The 18,718-nt window shown below is 44.8% G+C and overlaps 1 protein-coding gene across 1 annotated transcript in view; it reads right to left on the reverse strand.

Annotated features, from left to right (window-relative positions):
- The window catches only part of DPH5 (diphthamide biosynthesis 5), a 326,819-nt gene that overhangs the window by 152,935 nt on the left and 155,166 nt on the right, over positions 1–18,718 (reverse strand). The window lies entirely within an intron of this gene.

Below are 18,718 nucleotides of genomic sequence, written 5' to 3' on the forward strand. Positions count from 1 at the left end.
TGTGCCACCACAGAAACACATACATTACGCACACACATATACTGTGCACAGTGCTCACTACTGTAACTTTTCTGTGTTGCCACTTGCAGGCGCACATGCAGCCAGCATGCACATTTACCATACCGGCGCTGCTCAACACTACACCCTTCATATTGTACAACTCGCAGGTACACATACACTAACAACGCACTCACCATGCATGCACTGCACAGCACTGCTTCATTCCTTATTGTACCCTTCCCGGGCACACATAGAACCAGTGCATCAGCAAGGATTCAGGCAAAGTTCAGCATCAAAGTTCAGAAAAGGCAAGGTCTCTTTAAGCATTAAAGTTAAGCACGTCTCTTCTCAAGATGCTCAGAAAATAGTGTAAGACAGAAAATGGGCAAATGTGGAACGCGGTGATGAATGGCGAATTCTCCTCAGTGCAGTCCTGTTAAGTTAGATTTCCTAAAACTACTTCCCAAGTCCCTATTGGTCAAGGGATCGCATGTTCACACTTTGTCCAATAAAACTAAAACATCCGATCTTTAATTTCTACTAGTACACAATTCACATGTCGATAATTCGCTCCCTTTATGATGTTCTCATCATACAGCTTGTAAGGTAACAATATTTTTGCAGCTTATACTCCAGTCGGTTTAGTTATTATTCTCCTCCTGAGAAAGTCATTCTCAAACATGTTACATTCACACTGTGGCATTCAACAGGAACAACATCTTCTAGTAAGCAGTTCTCATGAGAAAGACTTTTAGCTACAAGCACATTTGGTCAGTACAGTGGAAAATCACAGTTTAATTCTCTGAACAGCCATTTTATTATACGTTTAAGAAATGCAACTTGACATGAGGCTGCGCAACTAGGCTAAGACCTCCGCTAAGTTAAGGCTTTCAATTAACAAAGCAAATACATAATGCATAACCCTTAATGTGATGTATTACTACAATAATCAAGCATATGCTCCACATTTCATATTAATAATGCATTAACAAGTACACTTCGTGAACATTGGTGGCCACTTCTCGTGGTCATGCTTTCAAATACATGCATTCTTTTTCCTATGTTATTATATTTTCTATGCAAATTCAACACTCAAGATACATGAATATTCATCAATAATTCTGTTAAAACTCCTGCGCTAGCAATGTCAAACTTTTTTGTACTGCAGTGCTTAGATAACATCTTTTATAAATTTGGACCACTGGAGGGCCAGTGCAATCAACAATAAATTCTGCACCATACAGAAGTCTGAGAAGAAGGGAACTGCTCGGTGGTCTGCTGCGTGTGAGTGATCAAACGATTCAGACCAGTGCAGTAAGGGAAGGAAAAACAGAGGATGCTCACCAGACCTTACAAAACCGTGGCTGCTAACGAGACATCCCTTTTTACCGGATTGTTCTGATCTGTTAATCCGAACCGGCTGCAGCATATACCACCGCGCACTGAATAACTGAACACGGAATTCACAAAGGAACTCGGAGCAGATAAAAAGGGCCACGATCAACCGTATTTTACTAAAATTGTTATTACGTATTGCCCGAATACAGCTGTTGAAAGTATAACGTATTTTTGGTAAACACTAAACAGAGATGATTCGACGCATGACAGGGCTCGACGACGAAACACTGACAGTTAAAAAACAGCGTCACGTGACTGGCGTCCTGTCAATAAATGATCCGCGGGGTCAACCGCGAGTCACCGAACGACTTTATGTACTTTTACAGTTCAACAAGAACATAGGGGATGATTTTTTTATCAGTTTTAATGTAAGAGCGTCAAAGGATGTTAAACACAGTTACATCCTGGATGCGCGCTAAAATGCTGGAGCTGTCACCGACTTCCTGCTTCACTACCGATCGCAAATCATTCAACGCGCATCATGGTTCTTTGCTATTTATACAGATATTATTTTTCACAAAATACGTGGTCAGCTATTTGGAACGTGTTACTGGAAAGCTGTGTCAGAAGCGCAGAACTTTCCGTTACCGGATGAGGAGTACAGGACAGGCCAAAGCACAAAGCAAAAAATAATTCAAGGTTCGTGGGAATTCATCGGAAACGCATGTGTTTCACTTTATCCATCTGTTCCAGGTCAAGGGGACGGCACCTCTCCATCAGTGGGACTCATTTATTTGATCAAACCACAAACCTTATGGTTGAAAGGAGATCATGGCGGAGCTTCGGTGGGAAACGCTTCATTCTCTCGAGGGGCCACTGAATGCTCACCTAAACAGGTGGCAAGTGAGAAGCAGAGGGCAAGTGAGCTGTGCCACTGGTGGGTGGGCTGCACCCACTAAAAAAACATGTTGGTACCAGCACTTACATATACTTTTACAAATTAAGCGCTTATAATGCAGTTTCTCGAACTATTTAAACTTTAGTTTCGATCAGTTTCATCCATCAATAAGCCAGTCTCTTTGATGGCATTCTTTCCAGGAGCCATTGCTTCAGCCTGCTGTACATGTATTTAAGATACGTACGGGGTGGTTCGAGCAGCACATCTGTCACTGACACTACAGCAGGAGAGCACAGCTTTGACCCTTCATCACTACATCAAACTTCTAGGGATCAACTGGAAATTTTAATGGACATTTTGAGGTTTTCAAAAACTGGTTTCATTTCGAAAAGACGAATCAATATGCTAGCAGTTAGCGTGCCACTTTGCCTTTTTCACTATTTGCATACTCGCTTTTTGTTGGCACATACCAGTGTTTGAACTGAGGCCACTAATCATCTATGCTATTTTATTTTTGCTGTACTTGCTTTAATACCACAAAACAAGTCATGAATATCAACTTAATTTTTAGCCTTCAATTTCAAATTCCTCCACATGTGCAAACTGTTTTAAAATTTTAAATTTCACATTTGGCTTATTTATGAATATATACTTTAATAATCGTTTAATATTATTTAATTTTCTAAACAGTAACGGATAACAGGTTAAGAAATGCTGGTGTAAAAAACAGCTCATCGCCACCCTTATAGAAAACTTCTATTCTATGCAGAATTTATCAAATACTGTTTCAGTTTCTTGTTTGGACAAATAGTTGATTAATTTCCAGAATGATAGTCAAAGCATCCCAGAGCAGCTACGCAAAAAAGGAAAAGTTTCCTTATATCTAAAGGGATTCTGTCTCCTCTGTTTACTACAAATCCAAGGCGGAGTCACCCATCACTAATCCAGTCCTATCCATGCCGTCAGTTCGCTGCACATCCCCTTCCGCAAAGTCCACCCTGCAAAGTCTTCTGTTCAATGAGAAGCCAAATGCGGAGTAGGCCCATTGTACATGGGCGTGGTCATCCTTCAGGTACCCAGACCATAGACAGTTTGTCAGGCTTCATGGCTATTAACATCTGAAACCTTTCCAGTATGAGGACTCTAGTAAAGGTTTTCAAATACAGAAAACACAAGCTATGAGTTTCCTGCTTTGCTCTTTTGTCCATCAGTCCACAGATAATTAATTCTGCAATCACATGTGCACATCAATCCCAGTCTTCTGAACTCTTCTTAAACAGCACTGTGTTTGAACGTGATGATAACCACAGATGTCTAAAGGACATGGAGATATTCTGAGTCACTGCCCTTTACAGTTTGCCATTTAAAAGTCCCAAGTGGTGAAAGACATGCAGAAATGTCGAGATGTGAGTGCAACATTCTCACAGTTGAAGCCGGTTGATACAAGCGGAATCATTTAAGTGGAAAAAGGATCCTTGCACTAAACTTGCAGCATTAGGGTATCTTAACCAGGTATCCTACCACAAATGTATAGGTTTTTATAGCAAACTATCGTAGCCATAACATAGAGTACCACAATATTATGAAGATAACTATATATAGATTATTATATGTTATTCTTTACTTCACAGAGATGTATGTACCCCGATTACATATCTTCATGGTACATAGATGTGCCAATAAAAACGCCATTTAAACAGCCACCAGGCTGCAGTGGAGATGGGAGACAGTAGAAGGATTCCATGTTTATTGGGCTCAGCTGCTTAATTGTAATGTTATTAAAGTGGAGTTCTGATGTCAAAATGCTTGTGTCAGCCCGAAGGTCAAAGGCAGGACATGCAGCATTATTGGAGCTTTAGTTAAAACGGCTAAAAGAAGAACTGGATTTTTGTTCTTATCTGTTTTTATAAAATGATCAGTGATCAATAGAACGGAGATATTTATGTCAACATGTTTATTTTTTGTACACCATGGGTCAAATAAGAAACACAATCTCTCTGCATGTTTCTGTACATTCTGAGCTCCATCATTTTTAATCTAACTTGCATTAACCTGATTTTAATAACTGTTCTACAACATATTAGTAAATGCTTTTTGATGTGTTTGATTTTGCACTTCGGATTCTGCTTTCATTCTTCATATCTGCAACCACACTCTTTTTTCAGATAAAAGAGCCACAAACCAAGGATTTAAATGGTTTGTGAGAAGTGTAATGGTGTCACCATGGAATAAAATATTCACTGCAGTATGTTAAAAGGATAATGCAAGTCACCACAGAATTCCATGACTTGGCCTTCAGACTTGTTCATGTATGTAGTCAATCTCATATTTCCAGTCTACCTACTTACTTAATGTTTCAATGCAAAATGCAAGCAAAAACACCTTCAAAAACAGAAGCATGGGCTAGGTACTTATTTCAAAAACACATTATTCACTCAGAGCTACGATAAACATAGTGTGATTGGTTCAGAGGACTAATGCTTCCAATGTTTGGACCTGTGTATGACCTACGGTTATAGGTTTGAATCCCAGTGGAACCAACATCATTTTCTCCTCAGATTGGTAAAATAATTATCAATGAATTTAATAAAAATAAGAGTCTGTTACATATGACCAAAAACACCTTGGATGCTCAAGTGCTTTAGAAAAACACTAAGGCCCTCATTATGACATTGGTGGTAAATGCCGCTTACCGCCGCAGTGACGGCCGCCAACATACCACTGCGGAGTCGAATATCTGTTCGTCATATTATGACACACACACACACACACACACACACACACCAAACCAACAGAATACTGCCACATACACAAATCCGCCAGCCAAAACGTCAGTGTTGAAGTGTTGGTACGAACACCCATACCGTTAAGCCAACAAAACAACGTCCACCACATTATGACCCACGAATCACCACGGCGGACGTTCAATGGCGTTAAACCATTGGCGGTACACACCGGTGTGGTCAGAATGGCCACCCAAATACAAAACAACACAACATTGGCCAATACCAGGAACACACAACTGACACTGATACACACACACATCCGTAGCACTATAAAACACACAGCTACATTACACACAACCGTTTACAAATACCAAAAAGCGCCACAAGACTAACATGAAGACCATTGAGACAACTACACACACACCACAAACGCCCATCCATCCATCACGCACCCCACATCCCACACCCCACCACATCACTTAACACCCTCTGCATTACACACACAACACCCATGTCCCCACTAAGGCACCCCCATTTCACAGATGAGGAGTTGCAGGTCATGGTGGAGGAAATAGTCAGGGTAGAGCCACAGCCATTTGGAGCACAGGTACAGCAAACATCCACTGCCAGGAAGATGGAACTATGGCAGAGAATCGTGGACAGGGTGAATGCCGTGGGACAGCCTCCAAGAACAAGGGACAACATCAGGAAGAGGTGGAATGACCTACGGGGGGAGGTATGTTCCATAGCAGCAAGGCACCAGCTTGCCATTCAGAGGACTGGTGGTGGACCCCACCTCCTCCCCCACAGCTCACAGCATGAGAGGAGCAAGTCTTGGCAATACTGCATCCTGAGGGACTCACTGGAGTATCCGGAGAACTGGATACTGGTGAGTCAATATTTACTACTCATCACCCCTCATACCTGCATTCCATCACACCCCCTCACTCTCAGTCCGATCACTCCACTCCATGCCACACTGCACCTACACATCTGACTAACCCCAATGCCAAGCCCTGCATGGTATACCAATGCATGGATAGCCCTCCCAGCCCTGCATGTACACCCACCACCAAAGCATGCACAGCATGGAGGACTAACAACCCCACAATACATCACCATACACAAACAAAGGTAGCAGGGCAACAGAAACAATAGAGGGGACGTAAGGGATGTACAGTATGTCACAGACAGGAAGTATAATACATCACTTACATCCCCACAGGTGCCCCAGCCAATCTCAGTAGCAAGGAGGTGCCACGACTATCCAGTCCCCCAACAGAAGATGCCTCCAGTGTTGACAGTAACTCTGGACTTCAGGATCTGGATGAACTACGTGGCCCATCAGGGACCACTGGTCAGTCAGTCACCCCAGCCCACTTGCGGTCCAACACAGAGCCTCCCCCATCAGTATTCAACATCACAGCACCCACCCAACGTCCCCACACCTCTGTCCCCAGGACACGCCAATCAGCAATGTGCCCACCTGTACAGGGACCCCAGTCCACACCTCACCACCAAGACAATCAGGGGCCTGGGGTCAGTGGCAGTGGGCACACCATTCAGGGGACAGAGGCACAGGGGAGCAGAGACACTGGGAGGACCACTGTGCGCCAGGGGGAGGACAGGCCCAAGGAACCTGACTCTCCAGGAGGCACTCACTAATGTTCTGGGTGCTTACCAACAATCCCAGAGCAAGATGGGCTGGATCCTTACCAACATGCAGAACAAGCGGCTGCAGGAGGTACACCATCAGGAGATCAGGGAGGATTTGCAGGCCCTCAACACCACTATGGTCTCCATAGCAGGGGTGCTGGCAGATATGGCCAACATCATGAGGGAATAGACCGCACACCAGCGGGCCCCTACCACTAGCCAGCGTACTGACCAGCCCACCACTTCTGCTGCAGCTGGTGGGCAGAAGGCCCTGCCACAGGACCCACAGGCCACCAGCACCCCTCCCCCTGCACAAGGTGAACCACCCTGCAAACGTTCCCTGTGACCCAGACAGAAGCCAGAGACACTTGCCAAGAAAAAGACCACTGCCAGGAAAAGAGACCCTCCTGAATGCTCCCCATTGTGTCCCACACTGTCACCTTGTCCACTTTGAACTGCCTTTGCTCCCCTTCCTATGACCACTTGGAGACTGGACCTGTGCTACAGACAGACTAGAACTAAACCCTGGACTTCTGCCTCTGCCATCACCCCACTCCATTGCACTTTTTCATCAATTATTTGCACTACAATAAACACCCTTGAACACAGCTTGAGTGAAAGTGTTTTATGTGATGAAAATGTGCATATATGGAAACAGTCACATCATGTGCAAATGATCTGAACACTGTGATAGCATACATTTAATGACCCGTAGCTGTCTGTAGTCATCACATCAGTACACAGTTGTTATATCACCAACATCTGTGAAATGAGAAGCCATACATGACAGAAAGTAGAGATGCAAAGGAAGTGAATGCCATCCTGCTACAGACACACAGAAAACATCAATAATCAGAGGAATAGTCAGTTCCACTATCTCACCTGTGTGTCATTGAAAGTATTGACGTATAACTGATGTTCTGTTGTCCACATACTCATCCTCTGCCTCCTCATCCTCACTGTCTTCAGGGTCCACTGCTGCCACGGGGGCATTTCCAATCCCATCCTTCTGCAGATAAGGCACATGTCATCTGAGGGCCAGCTTGTGCAACATGCAGCATGCCACTACTATCTGGAAGACCTTCTTGGGCAAGTAGCACAGGGATCCACCTGTTAGATTGAGGCATCTGAACTTGGCCTTCAGGAGGCCAGAGGTCCTTGCAATAATTCTCCAGGTTCGCCCATGTGCTTCATTATAACGATTCTCAGCCCCTGTCCTGGCATTCCTCACAAGGGTCAGGAGTCACAATAGGTTTGGGTAGCCAGAGTCACCTGCAAGTATTGAGGGACAAACATTAGCCTTACACAATGGTATGGGGTTAACACCAGAAGGCATACACTGACATACATTTGGTGGGAAGTCAGGCTCACCAATTAGCCACACCCTGTGCCTCTGTAGTTTCTGTAGTTGTGCCATCACATTTGGGACACTGCAATTCCTCAGGACGAAGGCGTCATGCACTGACCCAGGATACTTGGCAGTGACGTGGGAGATGTGCTGGTCAGCCAGGCACACCACTGAGTGAGTGGAAACTCTTCCGATTCCTGAACAGCTGTTCATTCTGGTGGGGCATGGGGGAGGGACAAACGCAACATGTGTACCGTCAATCGCCCCAATAGTATTGGGTATATGTCCCATTGCATAGAATCCTGCCTTCACAGTGGCCAAATCTTCCACCTGGGGAAAGCAATGTAGCTGCACACGTGTTTCACCAGGGCAGACAAAACCCTTGCCAACACGACTGAGAACATTGGCTGTGACATTCCTGCTGCCAAGTCCACTGTCACTTGTAAAGAACCAGTTGCCAGGAAATGGAGCATTGACAGCACCTGCACAAGCACCAACTAAGAGAGGTAAGAGGCCCCCTCCAACAGCAGTGGGCAAGGAGCCCTCACCTCCAGCAGAGGCTGGCAGGGTTTACCCTCCAACAGCAGTGGGCAAGGAGCCCTCACCTCCAGCTGGGACACAGCAGCCCTCACCTCCAGTTGGGACAGAGCAGCCCTTACCTCCAGATGGGACACAGCAGCCCTCACCTCCACTTGGGACACAGCAGCCCTAACCTCCAGCTCGGACACAGCAGCCCTCACCTCCAGCTGGGACACAGCAGCCCTCACCTCCAGTTGGGACAGAGCAGCCCTTACCTCCAGATGGGACACAGCAGCCCTCACCTCCACTTGGGACACAGCAGCCCTAACCTCCAGCTCGGACACAGCAGCCCTCAACTCCAGCTGGGACACAGCAGCCCTCAACTCCAGCTGGGACACAGCAGCCCTCAACTCCAGCTGGGACACAGCAGCCCTCAACTCCAGCTGGGACACAGCAGCCCTCAACTCCAGCTGGGACACAGCAGCCCTCAACTCCAGCTGGGACACAGCAGCCCTCACCTCCAGCAGAGTGCACGAAGGCCACCCTCCAGGGACTGTTGTACAAGGGCCCACCTCCAGAACCAGTGGGCAAGTTCACCACCACCACAGAGACTGTGACCCTGCACTCCCCAGCAAAGAGAAATGGGCATGGAGCCCCCTCCAGAACCAGTGGTCAAGTTCCCCACTTCAGCTGAGGTGCCCCCAAACCCTCCTCCCCCTGAGGTGCCTGGCCATTCCCAACATAATGCTCCTGCAAAGTGTAGTGCGGATTACGTCAGGGTACAAGTTAGGCCTTGGACTGTGCCATGTGGGCCTTTTGTACTTTGTACTGGCCACTGGCCCTTTCTGATCAGTGACTCATATTTCTCTTCTCACATGGACAATATGGTGGCTGTGGCATGAAATTACACTATCAGTTCTGGCTAAATGTTGTCCTTGCATTATTATGACGTGTGTCCTGTGAGACTGATTTTCCTCTGCAGCTGGTTGTGTGTATGGTGTGTGCGTATGTCTGGTGTGTGTTGTGCATGTGGGTGTCACTCTCCTTTTCCTCCCTTGTGTGCTAGGCGGCTGTACTCACCGTCGGCATTGGTGTTCCAGGTGGAGCATGGCATAGAAGAGCATCAGGAAGACTTGAAGTTCCGGTTCCATTGGGGCATTGGTCCTCTCTGTGTCTCTGATGGTGAGTCTTTCGTATTCTGTTTCCTCCAGGGTTTTGATGGCTTTGGTGCTGCCCAGACTACCTGGTGGTTTTCTAGGTCTTAATATGGTGGGCGGTACCTTGTCTTCCACCTGGCTGTTGATGGCTACCTCTGTGGTCATTGGTGTTAACACACTAGCCATTGGTTTGGTACACTGTCTGTCTATGGGAGTTATCACCACCATGGTCATAATTTGGCGGTAATTACCACCAGCCTGTTGGCGATATTACCACTACTTTAACAGTTACTGCCATTGCCATAATGACCACCTAAATGTTCTAAGCAGTAGGCTAATGAACGCCAATATGGGACAATAGAAATAACATGCTTCAGTTACTGTGTATAAGTCTTGCCAGCCACACAGTGCAAGCTGACTGGTTGCGAAAAGACCCATTGTCAGTTTACAGTGAGCTCATGGCCAGCTCAAGGCTGTATTGTCACTCTCATGTGTTGCTTTTTATTTGTTAGCTTGTGTAGTCTTTTTCTTGTGTTTGACCAATTACAGGAGCATGGCCTTATTACTTGTGCCCTTCCTGTGCTTACTTTTCAGGCAATACTTTTAGGCTAAGCAGTCCAACAGAATGCATTTGTTTTTTTCCGTCTGTCTCCCTTGCGTACTTCTTTCACCCACTCTGCTGTGGTGTGTGTTGCTCGTTCGCTTTTCTGCTTCTCCTCCGAGTTGCTGTAACCACGTGGCTCTCTTTCATCTATGTAGGGTGCTTCTCCCACGCTTTCTATGTCGCTTCTGCGTTGCTCCCCCCCCATGAAACCTCCATATTGCTTCAGCCCCTCTGCCCTCAGTGCTGCTTCCCGATCTCTGTCGTCGGTGTTACTTCTCCCCACCCACTTTGTTTCTTTTTTAAACTACCAATCAAACTCAGATCGGTAAATAAAAAGAAAACGCTCTGCATCATTTTGAAGGCACGTGCCTACAAAATGACTTGGCTGCAGGATCATAGCATATTATCCATGGGTGGGCTGGGGTCCACATTAGCCATGCTGCACAGAATCAACCACCCTGTGCAGTAAACTAGAAACCTTTTGGAAAAGCCAATAGGCCCAAAAGGCAAGATCTAATGGCTTTAGAAATGTTTTTTTTAAAGAAAGCAATTTCAGGTGTTGCCTAAAGCTAATTATGCAGTACCACAAGAGTGGAAGTCACTGAAAAACAGCTGTGCAGAGAAAAACAACTATGTCGAAATGCGTTGCTACTTAAAAAATATTGTTCCCAGAATCACTGCTGACATCTGTTCGAGTGAATGTGCATTTTTCAGTAAAAAAATAAAATAATTACTGGATGCTTTTAGAAATTGCATGATGTAACATTTAGATAGTTTCAATCCTTGGCTGACTATATAATTTTCCATTCAGTATTCTCACCACTGTGTGAATGGGTATCTGAATAGGGAGCCATTGGTTGCACTCTGCGCAGTAGACTCATCCAAGTCACAGACACGAACCCATAGATCGAAAAGTATAGCATGCCCGAAAAATAATTAGGAGGAGTACAACATGTAATGAGAGTTTCAACTTTCAATGTTAGTTGATTTCAGAAGTCTGGAAACACACCAATGGTGAGAAAACTCTAACAAGGTGATTCCATAAATGTAATTATGAGTGTGGCAGGTGGGGCGCTGCCAAACCGCCACATCTCCACCCATACTGCCATGGTGGTATGAACCGCCGGGCCAAAGATGTTCATCTCCGACCCAGCGTGTCCGCGGCAGTAGCACTGCCACGAAAACCATGGCAGTGGGGCTACAGGTGACAAGGAATTCAATTCCTTCCCTGTCACCAGTAGACTGCTCCCCTCAAGCAAGCACAGTGCCCCCCACAGTCACAGCGCCCCCTCCCCGCATACATGCAGACACCCATGCGCACCATGCATACACCCACTCACCTACACTTTCAGACACCCATCCACTCACAGTCATCCATTCACGCATTCACTCACACGCATCCATCCACGTATTCACTTACACATACTCACACGCATTCAGGCACGCATACTCTCATACATCCAAACACGCATACACACTGACATGCAGACACGCACTCAATTCAACATTCATACACACATTCACTCACACTCGTACACCCACGCATACACCACAACACACACAGTCGCATTCACACAGGCACACACACATGCATACACACGCAGACCCCACACACAACACCCCCAACTCCCCTCCCCTGTCGGATGCCCGACTTACCTTGTCTGGTGAGGAGGTCGTCCAGCAGGTAACTGAAAGGGGCGCTGCTACCCCCGGCAGCGCCCCACCATCAGGACACCGTCAGGCCACAGTAATGGTCTTAATACGGGCAGTGGCGTCCTTCTGGCGGGGCAGTGCAGGTGGTAGCAACGCCAGTGCGCCACCACCCGCCAGCATGGCTACTGCCGGATATCTGCCCAAAGTGTGGCAGAAATCCGGCAGTACCCATTATATGGCGAGCAGAAGACTGCAAGTACTGGCAGTCTTCTGGCACCCGTAGCTTTAGCGGTCTCGCTCAGAGACCACCAAAGTTATAATGAGGGCCTAAGTGCTGTGATTCCCACCTCTCTTCTTCCTTCCGCCTCTACCCCAACACAAAGCGCTGATCGTATTTGTTTTTATATTTAGAGCAGTTGGTGCTTAAGCCTTCGAAACGTTTTTCAAAAAATGGGTCTTTTTTTTTTTTTTTTTTACATTTGTTGTTATATATTGGGGGATTCCGAAGGTACCCAAAGCTTTTAGATTCCCATAGGGCCAACAGAGAAATAGCTAAAGTAAGTCAATTTTTCAATAAATAGTTTGTTGATCACCTTTTTCCCATCTTTCTGGAACGAGCAGAGCTGTGAAAAAGAAAACACAATTACCATCGTTTATTTTTTAGGTTGGTAGTCAGTTTTGCCTGAACAGGACACTCCACCCTATCCCATTTTTTAAACAGTAAATCCTTGCAACAAAGTAGGCTTTCTGCCCCAGGGTGGGGCAGATTGGGCATAAAAAATAGCAAACCCAAGGGGTCAGAAAAACTGTTATAACTTTTTTGGGGTGGGAGAGCATTTGCCAAAGCACCTGGGCGGGCTTTTTGTTCCAGTCGCAACCCTAAAGTCTAGTGTGCTTTCTAACTGCCACTGGGTTCAGAAAGAATGCTGTGACCTGTAAGGGGTAGTGTTGAAGTCAGGTTTCTGCACACCCCTGAAATTATTTGTGATTATATCTCACAGTGGTCCACTCAAGGGGAGCCGAAAGACCATTTTATCACCTTTTTGGGAGGGACTTGCCCATGCCTAGGAGGCCACTTTCCTAGAAGACTATCTGTAGTGCCAGCTGCGTTTGATTCTCCCCCCACCCCAAGAACAGCAGATTGAGGTAAACACACCTATCGGCTAACCTGGGGGCTTTGAGCAGCAATACCTTTGTAATCTTTAGTGGGTGGGGTATGACTCGATGCCATGATGGGTAGCCCTCGCAATTTTTTTTGCTAAAAATGTATCCTGGTGTGTAAGTCGGCTTTTTGGCCGCCGGGGACAGATTGGGGGTAAACTCCCCTGATTGCCTCTCCAGAGGGGCAAAAAGTCTGTTTTAATATTTTAATATTTTTTATGGCGAGCACTTGCCCCGGAGAGCTGCTCCCCCAAAAGGCAATAATAGTGATTAGATGGTTGATCTCTGCCTGAGGATAACCCTTCTACCTCCAAACAGGGATCTACTAAAAAGAAGTGCAAATGGATTGGGGCTCATGGGCAGAGTAATGATCAAAGTGACACCAGTTGGTGCCTAATGTGCTGACTGCTTTCCCTTTCACTGTGTGATGTTAGCGCACCGTCATGCTGATCGTCACAAAATAAAAAAATATAACACCAGGATGAGAAGGAATTACATACCTCATGTCCTGAAATGTTTCTCAAAAATTAAAATCCTCTGGTGCATGAACCACAAGAAAGTTTTCAGGCAATGCTGAGTGTGGTGAATGAGACATTCATATCCTCTGCATTAATGAGGCAAGCGGGGGATGTGAACATCTCGTCATCTGCATTTAAGCAGTTAAAACATCACCTTCTTGGTCAAAAAGATTAAGTATCAACACTGTAATCGTCTTGAAGAAGACATCTTTGAAAGCTTGTCAGCTTCTTGGCCAAAGGGAGCCCTTTTAAACACTAGAGGGCGAGGAAAACACTGCCTCACATCACAGCTTGCCTCTTCCATTGTGATAAATGCTCTACAAAGTATATTAGTTGTAGTTTTTCTATGAACTTTTGGAGATGCACCTGTGTGCCAGTGAGAGGTATAAGACCTGTGAGGACTAGGGCAGCATTCTCAGCAACCCCTTATAAAATGTGTTTTTTGATCTCTACTGATGAAGGATAAAATTCAGAAACACAAGTGTCTATAGATGTAAAGCACTATCTGCACCAACTCTGCTGATAAACTACAGCTAATATTTCAGTAAGTGCAAACTTTGTGCTGCATTTACCACAATGCATAGGGGCGAACTGTGCTGTGATATGTGGCAGTGTGCTCCCATCCCCTTTTTGTTTAAAAAGGCTCCCTTCAGCTAGCAAACTGATGAGCTTTTGGAGATGCACCTATGCGCCAGTGAGGGATAGTGAGGCCTGAGAGGACTGTGGTAGATTTCTTAGCAACCAGTGATAACATTTGTTTTTTGATCTTTACTGATGAAGGGTAAAATAAAGAAACACATTTGTCTAGAGATGTACAGCAATATCTGCATTAACTTTGATGAAAAGCTAGAGGTAATATTCCAGTACGCACAAACTTTGTACTGCATTTACCAAAATGCAAACGGGCGAACTGTGCAGTGATATGAGACAGTGTGCTCCCAGCCCCCTTCTCTTTAAAAAGGCTCCCTTGAGCTAGAAAGCTCACAAGCTTTTGGCGATGTACCGGTGCGCCAGTGAGAGATATAAGACCTGTGAGGACTGTGGCTGCATTCTCAGCAACCCCTGATAAAATCTGTTTTTTGAGCTCTACTGATGAAGGATAACAATCAGAAGTACGTGTCTAGAGATGAACAGCACTATCTGCACCAACTCTGGTGAAAAACTACAGCTAGTATTCCAGTAAGCACAAAGTTTGTATTGCATCTAGCACAAATCAAAGGTGCGAACTGTGCTGTGAGGCAGTGTGCTCCTACGCCCCTTCCGCCTAAATAGTTCACAACTTATCTCCATTGCTTAATACTCTTAAAAAGCCAAATATAAATAGCTATCTAAATACCTTTTAAATAAGTACTTGCCCCATCCTCTGATAAAGTGATATTTTCTAATGTAGCAATTACAAATAATCCCAATCAATCAGCATACTGCCAGCATGCATGAACCCATAGAACACCCCTTAATGTTTCGAAGAATTAATAACCCAATTCCGTTAATTATGTATTATCTTATTCTATTATGTCGCCAGGTTGGACACCTGTTCAGAAGTAGCTAAATCTAATGGCAATATCTCAGGTGTTGGCATGTCCCAATTTTCCAGTTCCCTGGCCAGCTTTCAATTGCCAGTAGTAACATTTTGTACAGTTATATAATCTCCTCTTGCTTACTGAGTTTATAACAAGGCCAGACCATTGTTGAGCCAGTGGTGAGCCCCAGCTGCCCTGCCCACTCCCACTGTTACTTCCTTGAAACAGCTGCTTCAAGCCATTGATCTGGGCATTGCCACCTCCCCCATGGGCCTGGATGGTGTACTCAATTACAGACCGGCCCTGAATACACATCCTTGACTGACTCCTTGGTGCCAACTGCACAAGCTGGCCAGGGGACTCCCCAGACCTCTGACAGCAAGTGACAATGAGTGATGTGACTCAGCAGGCACACTATGATAAGTCTTAGTCTTCCCTGCTGTCTGACTTAAGCAGCTGTGCAGGTACCCATCAGCTACCCGCAAATAAAGAAGAATATAGCCCAGTCAATGAGCATACAAAGAGAAGACCAGTGCAGCTGGAGAGGGCTCGGGAGGATTAACTTTGCAGTGTGGCTAACAGACCCACGGGAGGGACGGAGGAGTGAAGTCCCCCAGCAGCAGTGACACAGTACTTAACTAGCTTGACTCCAAGCGCCAGGATAATCACCCCTCTCTGCTAGGAGGTGTGGCCTGTTGGCCATCGAAAGTAAGTGCCACACTGCAACAACTCCTCCTCGAGGTTTCTGTCCCATTGTCCATTTCAAATTAATGTCTATGCCGCATAATGACTTGCTACCTGAATTGCTGTCCTCAAGTCAACTTTTATTAGCATGGACCTAGGACCGAGGCAAACAATCTAATATAACACATAAAACATTAAAAAACGAAGAGCTAAAGATTACACTGAGCAGAATATAAATAAAGTGAGGTGAATGAACAATGAAAATTAACAGATATTTAAAATACTTTTTAACATGTCAAAAACACAATAGCCGATGTGCATTTATGGGAGATGTTATAAAAGCAAGACTCGCTTGGAGAAAGCACTTCACATTGCCTAAAAAGGAGTGATAAAATCTTCATTTCTGGCCATGGCACATGAAGAAAATATGTAAATTCCGCACACCTTCATCACATGAAGGACATGCACCTAAACGAATTCCTTGCCATAAACCAAGAACTGCTTCAATTGGTTGCTGTTAGGAAAAACAAAGATTTTCTAATAGAAACAAGCTTACTAGGGTAGCAGAGTTAGCAATGATGTTAGAGACTTTTAGAGAATCACAAAGTAAACTATCCAGTACCTAGCGTCCAAATGAATCCACTTTTTCCCTTTTGTTTAAATGCTACCATTTAAATTTTATGAAGAATGATTTTAAGAAAATGTTTAGCAGCGAAAAAACTGAGTGCATTCAAATTCGTCGTAAAGGAATGCGTGCCCAAATAAAAAAATAATAAATCATCTGCGTACAGTAATGAGTGACAAAGGAAGGAGCCTAGTAGCGGAGTAAAATTATTAATGCAAAGAAATGAGCCATGTAGATAGAATGACAAAAGCTAAGGGGCCTGAAAGTGATGTGGAAGAATAGGATGTATAACGTTCAGGATCCTAAGAAGTAGGCACCCCACAGGAGCAAATTAAGGTCAGTAAGAGCTCAAATTGAAGCCATCCAGGGATAAAGAGCTCATAAAGGTGAAATCAGCAGCTTTCACCTAATGACAAGAGGGAGGGATCTCCAGGGTGGGGAGAGCGGGCTGGGGAACATTGAGTTCTATAAAAGTGAAACACAGGGTGTGGGAGCATTAGGAAGAAAAGAAAAGTAGGTCCTCATTTAGGTATGGAACATTTATTTGGGAACCCAGATAAGCACAGCCGTTATATAGTGCAAAATCTATATCAACCCCCTTAAGGGTTCTCTCATGGAATGTAAATGGCCTGAGGGTGCAAAGCAGAAGGTGGATAATATTCAAATATTTTAAGTTAATTAGTGAGGAGGTGATCCTCTTACAGGAGACGCACTTATTAAAGGCGGAGTGGGAGGATATTGTGAAAAAGCAAAACTGGATAGACCACTATGCCTGTACAGACCAATTATGTTGCAATAAGGGGACTGCGATTCTCTTCAAGAAAACCGTGAGAGCCATGTTGGGTGACCTGATAAATGACCCCAAGGGAAGGTGGTTAATTTTAAAAGCAAGACTTAATGGTATTTGGCTGGCCTTAGTGGGATACTATGGCTCCAATTTAGATGACCCACCTCCATTACAAGATTTGTATAGCCTTCCGCTAGAGGGTATTCTTCCAATTATCGTAGGGGGAGATTTTAATGTATTAATTGACCGCATTTTAGACAAGTCATCTAAGAGACCAACAGTAAACTCCCCCAAAATGAGAACATGGGTGAGCCAGTTGATAGCAGATATCGGATTGATTCTTGGAGATTAAAAGGTGGGGTGGGTCCTAGGTTTTCCTTCTATAACAAAAAGTATGGTCACTCCTCACGGATTGATTACTTCCTCATAGCAAGGACACTCAAAGGGAATGTGGTTATAGTGGAACAAACCCCTGAAGACCTCTCAGACCACTCCGCTGTTAGGTTACATTTTAATTTAAATAAACCTCAGGTTCCCACTAAGATAACAGTCAATTGTGTACTTTTGCAGGAACATAAAGTAATAGATAGTTTGAGGCAGCATATTAGGGAATATTTTCAATTAAACCAAGGGACTACCCCAATTCATGTGGTGTGGGACTCTTACATGTTTTTATTAGGGGTAGACTAATTAGCCTTGTGGCTTATCACAGATAGGTGGAGAACGAAAAAATACGAATAAGGGAGATGGAGCAGGTTTTTACCTCTTTTTTTCAAATCCTATATTCAGAAGACTGACAGGTACCAGAGGATTTGATAGAGAAATATCTGAATGAAGCTGCAGTCTCCTTTCTAAAAGAAGAGGCAAGGCAGGACTTGGCAGTAAAGATAACAGAGGAGGAGGTATTGGACATGATTAAAAAATTGAAAAAGGGGAAGGCGGCGGGTCGTGATACTCTACCAAATGAATTCTATGTCATATTGAAATCAGAGTTGGTGCCAGTGTTAGCAGAAGTGGTCAATCAAGTCTTTTCCGAAGGGGAGAATGTGCCTAATTCCTGGGATGGGGCAACTATAAGCTTAATACTAAAGCCAGGAAAGATCCAAAGCTCTGTGAGACATATACACCAATCTCTCGTTTGAATACAGACTATGAGATATATACTCAGATTCTGGCTAAACGGCTTGATAAGATATTTGGCCCACTAATCCATAAAGATCAGAAGAGTTTTTTCAAGGGGAGACAGTTACACAAATTGACTCACGACCTCTTTGTGGCTATAGATTTAGCTTCTAGAAACACCCCACAGTTGGCAGTACTCACTTTTGACACGCCAAAGGCCTTTGACAAAGTTAATTGGTCCTTTCTGCATAGCATAATCCAGTGATGTAATCTGAAAGAGGTTTTTTCCAGAGCAATTAGGGGCATTTGTAAGAAACCAGTAGCGACGGTCCTGGTTAATGGGAACCTGTCTCAACAATTTAAGATTACAAGGGGGACCCGTCAGGGATGTCCACTTTCCCC

This window comes from Pleurodeles waltl, chromosome 4_2 (assembly GCF_031143425.1).
Source record: "Pleurodeles waltl isolate 20211129_DDA chromosome 4_2, aPleWal1.hap1.20221129, whole genome shotgun sequence".
Lineage (NCBI taxonomy): Eukaryota > Metazoa > Chordata > Amphibia > Caudata > Salamandridae > Pleurodeles > Pleurodeles waltl.